Source organism: Impatiens glandulifera, chromosome 1, assembly GCF_907164915.1.
Source record: "Impatiens glandulifera chromosome 1, dImpGla2.1, whole genome shotgun sequence".
In the NCBI taxonomy this organism is placed as follows: domain Eukaryota; kingdom Viridiplantae; phylum Streptophyta; class Magnoliopsida; order Ericales; family Balsaminaceae; genus Impatiens; species Impatiens glandulifera.
In genome coordinates this window covers 55,832,944-55,847,552 of record NC_061862.1, presented here as the reverse complement: position 1 = coordinate 55,847,552, position 14,609 = coordinate 55,832,944, and positions in this window count along the sequence as shown.

The following is a 14,609-nucleotide window of genomic DNA, read 5'->3' as shown; positions in this document are numbered from 1 at the left end:
TATGTATCCAAAGATCAGTGAACTCAAAAACTGTATGTGTCTGGATTTGGATATAAATCCGGATCCAGATGAGAAATATCCAATAATTTTTTAAATAAGATCTATTTTCAAACGATGACACCTTTTGGAGAATCCTATTTGGAATCATTTATGGTTATTTATGTTTCTATTGCTAATGGTTACTAAATTCTCAGTGATATGTTCTTCCATGCTGATCAGGAAATGACTCATTCTATCAGTGTCACACCAGCAGAGCAGGAAACAATTGCACGTGTATGGATAATTTATTTTCTCTTTAATCTCTTGATTCATTTTTTTCACAAATTTGTCGTGTTGTACTATTGAGGTGGTCTCCATTTGCAGCTTGAGGCAATGGGATTTGACAGAGCCGTTGTAATTGAGGCATTCCTTGCCTGTGATCGTAATGAGAAATTGGTTGTTAACTATTTGTTAGAGAAAATGGAAGACTACGAGGATTGAATGGTAAATCATTTTCCTGAATTCTCTAGTCTCACATGTTTACTCACCAATTTTTAAATAAACTAATTAAGGTATATGCTAAAGGCAAAAATGGGCTCATTTCTTTTTTGACCTTATGACTGCTTGAAGTCTTGAACAACTGCTTTGTAAATATGTTGTCATATTCGAAGTAAATTGCTGCACCTATTTGTTCTATGATGGGTACAGACAAGATATAATTTCATTTAGGACAAATCTTGAGATATTCTTTATCATAATAACTGTTTTTACAACTTTAACAATAAGTGGATCAGGATTATTTGAGATATTTGAATGTTTTAAAGTGATTTGCATCTAAGCATTCAAATTGTCTCACGTCTACACTTACATATCTAAACATTCAAGTTTTAGGTTTAAATTTGTTAAACTTGCATGCCATTTATTTGAAATCTAAGTTTTCAAATTATCTTAGTAAATGTACAAACTAATCTTGGAAATGTTTCATGATTCTGGAACTGACCTTCATAATTCAGTCAGCTAAAACATGAATGCATCATGCACACACAACATACATATTAAGAGAATCAAATTATAATTATTTGAATTTGGGGTTATATTTGAATTATAAATTTAAATTTTGTTTGATTAAAAAATTGATTATTTAAAATGAATGATTAAATATTGATTTAATATTTGATAAAATTAAATAAAATACAATAGATTTATAGAAAATCTTCACTGGGACTATTTAAAAAGAAATAGATAGATAATATGATAAAAAAAAAAAATTTAAATCATCCCCACATTTATTATATGGTAAAATTTGGAATGAAAACTTTATCAATAATAATAACCAAAACAGCTGGTTAATTTTAATTTTGTAAGCCATTTTTTAAAATTATCCACTGAAGTGGACAAACATCTTTTCTTGTAACTTGTGCTATTTGTAAGTTGAACACATTTTGAGCATTACTTTTGTTAATATTTTGAATTAAAAACTTTGATTTAAATAAACTTTTAAATTATTAAAATTTTTATATTTTTAAAGAAAAAAAATTTCAAATTTATAAATAATTATTATAAGATTTGGAAAATAAAGTGAATTTACATTTATAAATTTTAAAAATATATAATAATTATTTATTTGAATAAATGAATTAGGTTATTGATTTTGTAAATATGATTAGTTTATTTATTATTATTTTTAATTAATTTATATTTAATTATATATATATTATTAATTATTCCATTCTTTCTTTAAAGTATATACTGTTCACAAATAATTATTGAAGTGATAACTGAAAAATACAAAAAATATTAATATAAATAAATTATAATGGCATAAAGGTACGTATATAAATATTTGAGGATCTTAAAAAGAGGGGTCATCTCAAAAATAACTCACCTAGCTTAGACTTTATAAAAATAATTATTTTAAATAATTCTGACCATTTTACTCTTAGTTTTTTTTCCTTTCTCTCTTCCCCTCCGGTAGACACAGTTGCTCTCCCTTCCCTGCTTCCCTCCCCTCACTTTCCCAGTTTCCTCCCCGAATTCCCTACTCTTGACGATCGCCAAGCAACAACGAAGGATGCTTCCCCGCGAGCCCCGATTCCAGCAACTCGACGGACCACGAGACCACGCATGCAACTGTAGCAAGGCGACTATAGCAGCTCGCCGGACCACGAGACCATGCATACAACTATAGCAAGGCGACTGTAACAGCCGATACAAAAGACGAGTTACACAAGTCGGGTGGAGGACCATGGTGTCGAACACACCACTTCACTAGAAGGCAATGCAGCAGTTATGATACCCTAGTCACTTGTATGAAAGACAGTAATGAATACCACTATACTACAACTATTTTGTTATAAGTTGCGTGGACGCAAACTATACATTGCGTGGTCAATTTGTGTATGTAGTGAGGAAGAGAATCAAATTGATCCCTGAAAAGGCTATCTTCATTTTTCTCAAGAACATTCTGTCACCCACAAGTCAGTTACGAACTTGCGATTGATAACTGCTATAATGAGTTCTATTGAATCTCTAAATAGGTTATTGTTGAATTATTTTATTGTGTTGCAACTTCTATGATGTTTACGGTTTTGAGGAAAATAAGGACGAAGATGGCTTTCTTTACATGACTTACAGTGTCAAGAACACCTTTGGGTTGTTTTAGAACTAAAAGGAAGAAGAGATGAATTGTGAATATATTTTTACTCATTTCAAAATGCTTTGTTTTCAGTCTATTTTAATTTGCTTCATGCGAAGATGAAATTTGTTGATATGATATAGAGGAGAATATTTATGAAACTTCTTCAATCTTGTTTTCTGAACAGTTTGTGGTGTGATTAAAATTAATTTAAAAATGATATTCTTGATTAGTGATTCTTTTACTTTCCCCTTTCATATCAATTACAAATTAAGGGTTTGTTTGATGTTGGTTAATTAGATTAAATTTAAATAAAAAAAATATCTCAATAACTTGAATCTAATAGAAAAAAGGAATTTGAACATAAACTTTATTATTAATAAGGGAAACAATATGTTTTTTCCTACAATACAAATGAACCAAAAATGGAAGAAGTTATAGATATAATAGATGAACAATTCTAAACAAATGGTTTATCTATGACTCTTCCATGTTCACTGAAAATTCTCGATAAAATGTCGTCAATCAAACAGATCTTTAAATCCACTACAAGTAAAAAAAGGAATATATTATTAGGAATGAAACTAAAAATCATGAAAAGATTACAATAATCATATCACATATCTACATTCTAAAATTGTTTAGTTATCAATTTTGGAGTAGACATTATCAAAGAAAACGAATATATTATCAAAGAATAAGACATCGAGAGGGGAACATCCAATGTTGTTTGGCATTAGATTAAGAACCTTTTATAACCATATTCACTTTATAATCCCACAATAGAAGTGCCAAATGTTATTCTCCTATCCCCAAACATTTGGTGAAGGGATTTCTTCCAAAAGGAGAAAGAAATTGAATGGAGAATTAACACTTTGCATCGGCGCAAACAACACTTACGCAAACTGTGCACTTTGCGTCGACGCAAAGTATAGTTTGCGAATGTAATATACATATTCAGTCACATTCAGAATGGACACAATTAATTTGCGTCCCACGAAAAATGCAATTTGCGTGGGGACGTAATATACAGAAAGATTCTCACACATTCAATCAGAATAATAACCATTCATACTCATTCAAACCACATTTAAACCATTTAGAAAAATATTCACATAAAATTCTAAAAACCTAAAACCCTAAAACCTATCATACTCAGAATGCAAGCGGGAAAAAAATAAAAACTCACATAAATCTGCAAGCGGTGAATGGTGAATGCTGAATGCTGATGCGGAGAAGCGTCCGACGTTGCTTGGCGATCATCGGGGAATGATGGAGGTTAGTAGCGGGGGAGAGATGCGGGGAAGCGTCCGACGATGCTGCTGGAGTCGGGGCTCACGGGGAGGGATGGGAAGCGCAATGATCGTTCAAAGGAGAAGAGAAGATAAAATGAGGGGAAAAAGAAAATGAAACGGAAATAAAAAAATATATACTAAGGGTAAAATGGTCAAATTTTTTGAAAAAATATTAGTTTTATCAATTGTTTTTTGGCTAAGTTATTTTTTAAATAAGACCGATTTTCAGAGTCATTTTATCAAATTTCCCAATTTGAGAGGTTCTATCCGGTGCTAGGGATAATTTTCGGTCATTTTCGGTTTTATAGTTTTGTCCAATATTAAGTTTTTTTTAAAAAAAAAATAAAAAAAATTATCATTAATTTAATTTTAAGTTTTCCTTTGTTTAACGTAAGAATTGAATTTAAATTTTATTATTAAGATAGAAATAAAAAGGTTAAACGCTAGTTCTTCTATAAAGCTAGTGTGAACTTATTTGAGTTAACTTAGACTTGAAAATGTATATTATTTTTTTATAATTTGTAAGGATATTTAACCTTAAGTCGAAATACTTTTTACAAATATATAAAATATTTTTAAATACACTTTAGCAAACATAACAAACATTATAAATATGATGAAATCAAAATAAAAAAAAAATAATTAAAAGAAAACTATTGTCTTAAATATATATTAATAATCAAATCTTTTATATGACAAGATTACAAAGTAACTTATTAAGAAATATAGAATATCTAATTTTACAGATTAATTGCTGACAATTTTTTTTTTCAAATAAATCTAATTTTTAATTTTTATGTTAAATTCTTATATATATTTTTAATATCAATGTATTTGAATAATTGATTATAATGATGTAAATTCTATAAAAACTAATTAGTTATTATCTTATTATTTTATAAAAAAAATAAAAATATACTTTTACTTATATTTTTTTATCGAAAAATATGAATGTTGAAAATACTCTAAAACTTGTAATATGAGTATTGAATATAGTTAATAAGAAAAAATTAATAAAATTCAAATTTAAGAAAACTGAAATATAGTTAGAATTGTGTATTATGGCACCACCCGATGGTCAGGTCACTCGTGTATTGAATATGATTGTTTCTTTTTTTACATGTCATTTGTCCTTTTAATATATATATATTTTAAAATTAAAAAAATAATTAGTTTGATTGGAAAAACAATAAAATTTGTAATTAATGATATTAAAAATAAATGAATTTAAGAAATTAATAATTTTAATTATATTTAATTATATATTTTTGGTTTAAGAAATTAATAATTTTAATTATATTTAATTATATATTTTTGGTTTAATTAACTTTAAATAATGTAAATTAAATCACAATTCATATATGCGTCACAACTGCACACTCCCCCCGCTTACATCACTCCCTCACACTAGAATATTACTAATACTTGTAATGTATTAAATAAATTTAAATTATAACTTAACTCTTCCGGACATTTATTCAATCATTGTTAACTTATCCGACACACAATCATACCATTATAGCTATTATCAAAATCCAAAACCTTAGAATTAGGGAAAGGATTGGGCTAAGAGACACCAATACATATGGATGAAAACTTAGTGCAAGAGTAGAAATATTTTAAAATTAAAATTTTGTTTAGTTTTAATATATGATAGTTTTAAAATATAAATTATAATGTATTCAGTTAAAATATATGTTTAAACAAAGTTAAAAATCATACTCAACCAAAACATATTTAAATTAAATGCAAAAAGCGATTAAATAAGCTTGTGCCCAAAGTGAATTATACACAACTTTTGGTGCATTCTTAGTTTCACCTATAAAAACAGTCTTCACCCTATTTCTGGATACTCTACTTATGCTATATATATGTCAAATGCTTTATATTATTTTAAGTGAAGTGGTTTATTCATTTGTTAAAACATGTCAATGTTGTATATAAAAATGTCATGATTAATTAATGTTTAGGAAACATAAACATCTATATTTATGTTTTTAATAATGTATATTAGAACTTAGAATATTCCTTTTGATATTTAGAAATTAGAATGCATTATACTTTCACTTCCTTGTGCTTCCCCAATTATTTCTGGATACTTTACTTATACTATATAACTATATTGTAAGTCTTTATTGATAAATATGGTTTGTAATATATTAAATATTATAATTCTAGAGAGTGTAAAAAAAAATATTTTAATGTTTTAGAAAATAATAAAATGGGTACCCCTTGGGATACATAACCTTTATTTTTTTCATTTAAAATTAATTTTTGAAAAAATAAACGGCCAGTCATAACAGGGATATATTATGTGTCGTGCTTACACATATTTTTCATAAACTAGACACGGACAGTTGAAGCATGTTTACTTAAGTTATTTAATAATTAAAATAATAATAATTCGATAATTGTCTTATACAAAAACAATAAATTAATAAAACAATAAATAAATAAAACATTGTTTTCACTAAAAAAAAATGGACTAAAACTATTCAAAAATTGAGTGAAATACAACACAAACTAATGTTAGTTAAAGTTTTTTATTTGCTGCAATTAAACTTTAGTTTAACACAAACTAATTTTAGTTAAGTTTTTTCTTTTGTTTCGATTCAACATTCGAATTGGTTGGTTTTAATTATAAAAATATATTGTTAATTAATCAACTATGTATAACAAAATTAATAAACAATAAAATTAATTCAATCTAAGTTCATTAAGTAGGTTGAAAAAGTAATTAAAGAAGAAAGACAAGTCATTTTTATAATTAAGTTAAGATTGAACTGAAATAAAATTTATAATAATAAGACATTTTTGAAATATAACATCACAATAATCATAAATTATGCCATGCCATTAAATAATTCTTGATTAATTAATCAAAAGAATTATTAATTAAAATTATTATTATAAACTATAAAGTCATTAACTAAATAGAAATTAACAGATATCAAATCATCCAAAATTAAATACTAAATATCTAATCTTGTCATTTGTCAATAAGAAATAGTAAGATTTACATTGTTAAATATATATGATGACGTCACTTATAGATAAAGACCCCATATTTATAAGATAGAGTGATGATTAAAATAATTTCAATTCCCTTTATAAAATAAAATAGGGTATTGAATCTACATCATAAAAATGCATTTAATAATTAAGTTTTGTTAAGGGTGTTTCATAAAAGTGTTTCATAAAGAAAAAAGAAGACTTAAAATTTGCCATTTTTATGCAATATCTCAAAAATATAAAAACACATAATTAAAAATATTTTAATGGAAAAATAATATTTGATAAAACGTTAGCCCTTTTCAAAATTTTACTAAAAGACTTTTTAAATATAATTTCTTGTTTTATTACGGGAAGCCTCAGCGATTACATAGTAATTGACTTGAGTTTTTTTCTGTAATTTTAGAAGGGAATTTATTTATGAAGAAACTAATATTGGTAAAGATGCATACACGACATAATCAATAACAATCAAATTAAATAAAATTTAATTTTGAGAGAAATTCCAAAATAAAAATTTTATTCTTATTACATACTCATTTTTTGAATTGGACTTGTCAAATAAAAATAACTTTGAATTGGACTTGTCAAACAAAAATTTCAAGAAGTTAGGAATATTGATATAAAAAGATTAAAATTTTATTCATAGAGATATTGTATAACTAACTCATCGATTTTGTGTTTGGACGCTTAAAAATCAAAAAAACATAATATTGGCGGTTGATTATGAACGGCTAGTATTTCATCCTTCAATAATCTCAACTACAAATTAAATGACGTGTTTGTCCACTAGCCTACATTCTTGATCATGTGAAGAAGTTTGAGTAAAGAGGAGACTTTAGAATTCGAGAACTTTCATACAAAGGTAGTTTCAAATCATCCAATAATTTGTAAAATGACTTAGCATAATCAACAATATATTCATTGTCATTGTTCACATTATGGTACAAATCAGCAATAATATCTTTCATTAGGTGATCATTACAAATGTCAATATGTTCATCGATGGTATTACTCTCGTTATTCTGTTGTACATTCATCAATTTGTTTATAAGCTCATCATCTAATTCATCATCCCCACCATCACTACAACATTCACACTCTCACGTTCAATTCTCATTTCCCCGTGAAAATACCAAAAACCATAATTTTGTCTTACGTCAAATACAATCAGATGAGTTATAACAATAGTCATATTCTCATACACTCAATTTGCACACTTTACACAAGGACATGCAATGGAAGATCTACCCATCGATCTTTCTGTAAAGTCTATGAAATTGTCAACCCCCTCGATATATTTTAGATCAGTCAGACGTATAGTCATCCATGTTTTGTCAAAAATTTATATTGGGACTAGACAAAATATTACTATGTCAAATAAAATATATCCTTTCAAAATCATTCATATACCTAGGCCAATAATCTAATATATAATCCAAAAATTTACAATCAATATATCTATTTAACCTACAATCCAATAATCTAACATATCTAATTAACATAAAATCTAATAATCTAACATCATCTAACATACAAATAATTTAACATGCCTAACATACAATCCAATAATCTATCATTATCTAATATATAAATAATAACAAACTAATATATCTAACATATCTAACATAAAAATAATCTAACATAATCTAGCCTATCTAAAATTACAAATAATCAAACATAATCTAACATACAAATAATCAAATTTAATCTAACATATCTAACCTTTCTAACATAAAAATAATAAAACATAATTTAACATATATATCTAACCTAACGGTCGGAGCAAGGAAAGAAGAAAAAAGAAGATAGACTAACTTGACGATGAACGATCGGAACGAAGAACGATAGTGACAATAGGAGCGCAAGAACGACGACAGTAGTAGCACAGGAACGACGGACAACAAAGGGAAGAAAAAAGAAAGAAGAAAAAAGAATAAAAAAGGCTATCGAGTAAATTAAAAGGGTATCAGTAATGGCTATATCGTGAGTCGTTACAGATGCTCATTTAATGAGTACTAGTAACGGCATTGACATTTAGCCGTTATAGATACTCCTTGAGTATCAGTAACGATATTGACAAAGAGCCGTTACAAATACCCTTAATTTGGAAAATGAAACAACAGATAGTGTATCTGTAACAGTTTTCCAAAAAACTATTACTAGTAGTATACAAGTTTCTGTAACAACATTTCAAAGATCCGTTATAAATACCTTTAATTCGGAAATGAAACGACAGACATCGTATATGTAACAGTTCTTTGGAAAATCGTTATAGATACTTTTATACTATTTGTAACGGCATTCCTTAGACTCGTTACTGATACCCTTGTTTTGAAAAATAATAAGAAAACTATGGTATTAGTTAGGGATGGACATGAGTACCCGTATGCCCGATATCCGTGGGTACCTGATACCCGACTATATTAATATGAAAATAAAATATTTTTTATTAAAACTTAATGTGACTTTTTAAATGCCTATTCATTACAAATGTTATTATAAATACATTATTTAATTATTAAATTTGCTCTTATCCACACTTCACTTCAACTTTAAATTTTTTATATTTCTAAAAAATTATTTCTATACATTAATCTTCCCTTTCAACTTTCTCACTCATCATCTTCAAAATCGATCTTTAATTTTTTTCATGCTCCATTCAAAATTTTCTTCACTTTATAACAATAAAATCTTCTTCAAGATCTACAAAAGATAGTATGCAGGTAGGTAATATTTTGATTTATTTTTTTTAACATTTCGATATTACAAATTTTAAAACTATTATGTTTCTTTTTCTTCCACCTCTATAATTTTATAAGTTCTTAAATCGTGTAATAGAAACTCGTCAGGAATCGGGTACCCGACAAATAGAAGATGGGATAAAAATAGAGATGCTCATTGGGTTCGGAGTTGGGGTCAGATAATATAATGAAAATCGGGTTCGAGGATGAATACTTCACTACCCGTCAAGTAGGGTACACATTGTCAACCTTAGTATCAGTAATGACTTTTTTAAGAGTCGTTGCACATAATACATATCAATAACGGTCTTATAAAACTTTACTAATATCTAGTATTTGTAATGGCCTCATATGTAGTGTCTATAACGGGCATATATAGTCAACTCAAATTTGTTACATATGACCATTTTCTACTAGTGAGAACCGTTAAAATTTTATAAGGTTTCCTTAATTTTCTATTTTCAATTTTTTTTAACCCAAATAAAATTGAGTTGTATTTATATGAAGGAATAAAACATTGTCAATTTCTTCATAGATGCAATAAATGTACATAATTTCATTGAAATTTTCATGATTCTAGAACATACTCCCATAATTCAGTCAAGTAAAAACATGAATGATGCACTCCATTTATTTTAAGAGAGTAAATAATTAGAATGATTTGAATTTGGAATTATTTGAATAAAATTTTGAATTCTAAATTTAAAATATTGTTTGATGAAAAACTCGATTATTTAAAATAAATTATTAAATATTTATTTTATATTTAATTTAAAAATAATAAAATAAAGTAAAATATAATTGATAGATAGAAAATCTCACACTAGGACTATTTAAAAAAATAATTGATTGATAATGTGAAAAAATATTTTAATTAAATTTAAATAATCCTCATACTTATTATAAATGTATTTGGAATGAAAACTTTCTTGTAACCAAACACAAATTAGTATTTTCAATTTTAACATTGTAAACTAACTTTTTAAAATTATCCTAGGATCGATTACCGTGTAACTTGGACAACATTAAATCATTATCTAACACTATGGAACACATTTTAGTTGATCTGTGTAAGTTTAGGGATAATTTAATACATGAATTTTGTTAATATTTGTTCAAAGTTCTTTTTAGATAACCTTTTAAACGAGTTAAATTCTTATAACTTGAAAATAAAATTTTACGAGTTTATAAATAATTTTGATTATTCGATCTTATAAAAAAAGTGAATTTATATTTATAAATTTAAATAAAATATTATTATTTATTTAAATAAATGGAATATGTAACTAATTTTGAAAATATGATTAATTTTTTTTTTAATGTATGTATATTTAACTATATATATAACTATATTTTTAAATAAACTTTTAAATAAATAAATTCTCAATTTTATGAGTTTATAAAAATGTTAGTTGAATTTATATTTTTTTGGAGGATGCTTCATGTTTTAAACTAAAATAGTGAAATTATAACTTAAAAAAATTACAAAGTGTAATCATCCCAAACTAAGTTAAATAATTAACGAGAAATGATATTTTCAACGACTGCCCAGCGAAAGCAAGACCATGAATCCTACGTGCCCTTGCCAGCTAGGAGAGAGAAAAAAATTAAACGTTTAAGTTTCCCCCTCTTTCTCTTCTCTCTTTTTTTTATTTTTAGTTATCACTTCCGGCGAACCCCGACTTCTTCTCTAGCGATTTTTCTCTCCGGCATCCCCGACTTCTTCTACTTTCTTCATCTTCTTTCGATCAAAAATTGTAAGAGAACTCCTTCGTGTATGTTCACTTCATTGTCTGCCTTCGTGTTCACTTCATACTATTTTTTTAAGCTGGTGGTCCAGGTACATCTCCATGCAAGACTCCAAGATTTCCCAGATCTCCAAGGACAAGGTAAATAACATCTTTTCTTTTAGAATCGTAGATCATTTTGATGATTTGAAGATCGTTTAGGTTTTTGCGGTTAGGGTTAGGGTTAGTGATTTTTATGATTTTTATGATTTTAATGATTTTAATGATAGAAAAGTATGATTATTGTGTATTTGCTACATTATGGGTCCCCAAAGTGTGGTTTCGGAACCCGAAAGTATAATTATATAATGTTTGTTGAATTAAAGGTCCCGAAAGTGTGGTTTCAGGACCCGAAATGTGTGATTTCGGGACCCAAAAGTGGAATTATATCATGTTTGCTGAATTAAGGGTCCCGAAAGTGTGGTTTCGGGACCCGAAATGTGTGGTTTTGGGACCCGAAAGTGGAATTATGATATATTTGCTGAATTAAGGGTCTTGAAAATGTGGTTTCGGGACCCGAAAGTGGAATTATGATATGTTTACTGAATTAAGGGTCCCGAAAGTGTGGTTTTGGGACCCGAAATGTGTGGTTTCGAGACTCGAAAGTGGGATTATGATATGTTTGCTGAATTAAGGGTCCCAAAAGTGTGGTTTCGGAACCCGAAATGTGTGGTTTTGGGACCTGAAAGTGGGATTATGATATGTTTACTAACTTAAGGGTCCCAAAAGTGTGGTTTTGGGACCCGAAATGTGTGGTTTTGGGACCCGAAAGTGGAATTATGATATGTTTGCTAAATTAAGGGTCCCGAAAGTGTGGTTTTGGGACCCGAAATAGGGTGTTTCAGGATCCGAAAGTATGATTATATAATGTTTGGTTGTTATGGGTCCCGAAAGTGTGGTTTCGGGGACCCAAAATAAGGTGTTTCAGGACCCTAAAGTGGGATTATATCTTGTTTGCTTGTTATGGGTCCCGAAATAGGGTGTTTTGGGACCCGAAATAGGTAGTTTCAGGACCTAAAAGATTGGTTTCAGGACCCGAAATGAGTTTTTCGGGGCCCGAAATGAGTAGTTATCATGGTTTTTATCTGATTATATGCTTCATGGTTTTTAAATGTTTATCTTTTATTTTTGTAGGGCAAATAAACGTAAAAGGAATGCCCAAGAAGCAGCTCCCAAAGTAGTTCCCAAATCCCCCAGAGCAGTAGCTCCCAAAGCAGCCCCCATAACTTATTTTTAACTATGACATCGTCTTATAACCTTTTCAATCTTCTTCAACTGCTGTCTAAGGAACAAAAAGAGGATGTGAAGTCAATTGGCTTTGGCCATCTACTATCATTATCGCTTCAAAAATGCCCCGGGGAGATCTCTCGTTATCTAGTTAGATAGTTTGACTATAGTAAATGTGCATTCACCCTAGAGAATGGCGAGGAAGTCAAAATCGAAAAAGAGGATGTTTAAATGATATTGGGTCTCCCCAGAGGTGAGTTGGACATTGTATAATACGAGAATAATGAGACCGATGACAATATGAAGGCATTTAGGACTCGATGGGGTAACCCTGTTAATGGCGCTCCTTTAGTGACTGTTATGCCGATGAAAATGATTGAGAACAAAGTTGCTGACAACAATTTCAAGATAGACTTCGTATTATTTGTTGTCAGCTGCTTCCTCTGGTGTGATCACCTAGGTCAACTATCCAGGTATATCTCATTTCTGTTATTTTCACTTGCATGACAACATATATGACATATATGTATTGTTAAATAATCCTCAAATATATTTTTTTCATTTGCAGGTATAGAATTCTGAAATCTATTTCAGATGTTCATAATATCAAGAAGTTCAATTGGTGCAAATTTGTATTTGAAGGATTAGTTCAATCATGGGAAAAAGTGAAGGAGAATGGAAAACGACATTTCCAAGGACCACAGACGTTCCTTATTGTAAGTTATCACTAATTAATTTCTCTATTTTTAAAAATAATTGGTTTTAACATATGTTTGTTTTCAGCTGTGCTACGTGTATAGGGTGAGCAACCCTGAATTGGGAGGAGTTAATGAGCGACGATTTCCTATACTGTCATGTTGGAATAACACGACGTTGAAGTTTAGGCTGGATATAAAGTGGAAAATGGAGGATTCGGACGTGGAAGCGTTATGGGACGAATTCCACTACTGGGGATATGGGGGGAGAATGATGAGAAGGATAATGATGTGGGGAGAACGGGGAGGAGGAGAACGAGGAGGAGGATATGAATGAGGAGGATAATGATGTGGGGGTGTCTGAGCCTCCAAAGGCATCAGCAACAGAACCTAAGAAGGCAACACCTAGGAAGAGGTCATAACGAATGCATTCAACACCTATGAATGATGACCTACCACCTCTAAATGTAACACATCTGAACACAGCACCTCCGGACGTAGATAGACTGAATTTTACAGAGAATTTGGTGTGGATTACTAAATGTACATTGATGATTGAAAAGGGCACAAGAAGAATGAAATCTTTAAGTTTAGGCTGGGATGCAACGCCATTGTATGACAACGCCATCCACATCATTTACAGAGCAATGGACATGAATAAACTTTTCAGGGATGCCATGCACAAATATTTCAAGGATTAAACATCCACTGCAGAAGCTGGGGTACACAATGAGGGGGGTGACAAAGAGGCCGGTCACAAGGAGGCCGGTCAAAATGAGGCGGGTCACAATGAGGGGGGTCTCGATGAGGCCGGTCAATATGAGGTCGGTCATAATAAGGGGGGTCAAAATGAGGCGGGTCTCGAGGAGGACGATGAAAAAGAGGTGGCTTCAAGAAAAAGAAGGAAAAATCCCGTGCGACAAATAAAAATTCCAGCACGCATTAAATCTCCATATATAACGCAGAACAAGCCGAAGAACTTCGAGTCTGCCCAAATTGATGAAGTTGCACTTGATTTGGTGGTACAAAAAGAGGGTGGTCAAGATGTACCTGAAGTTGTGGTGAACGGAAAAAAATTTGTTGCTCCCAAAAAACATAGAAAATATCCCTAAAAATCATGGAAATTCCAGCACGCCTTCAATGTCAATATATGATCAAGAACAAGCAAAGAAATCAAACTTTCTTCAATTTTGTCATGGTAGATTACCGAGATGAAGTCGTTATGGGGTTCATTT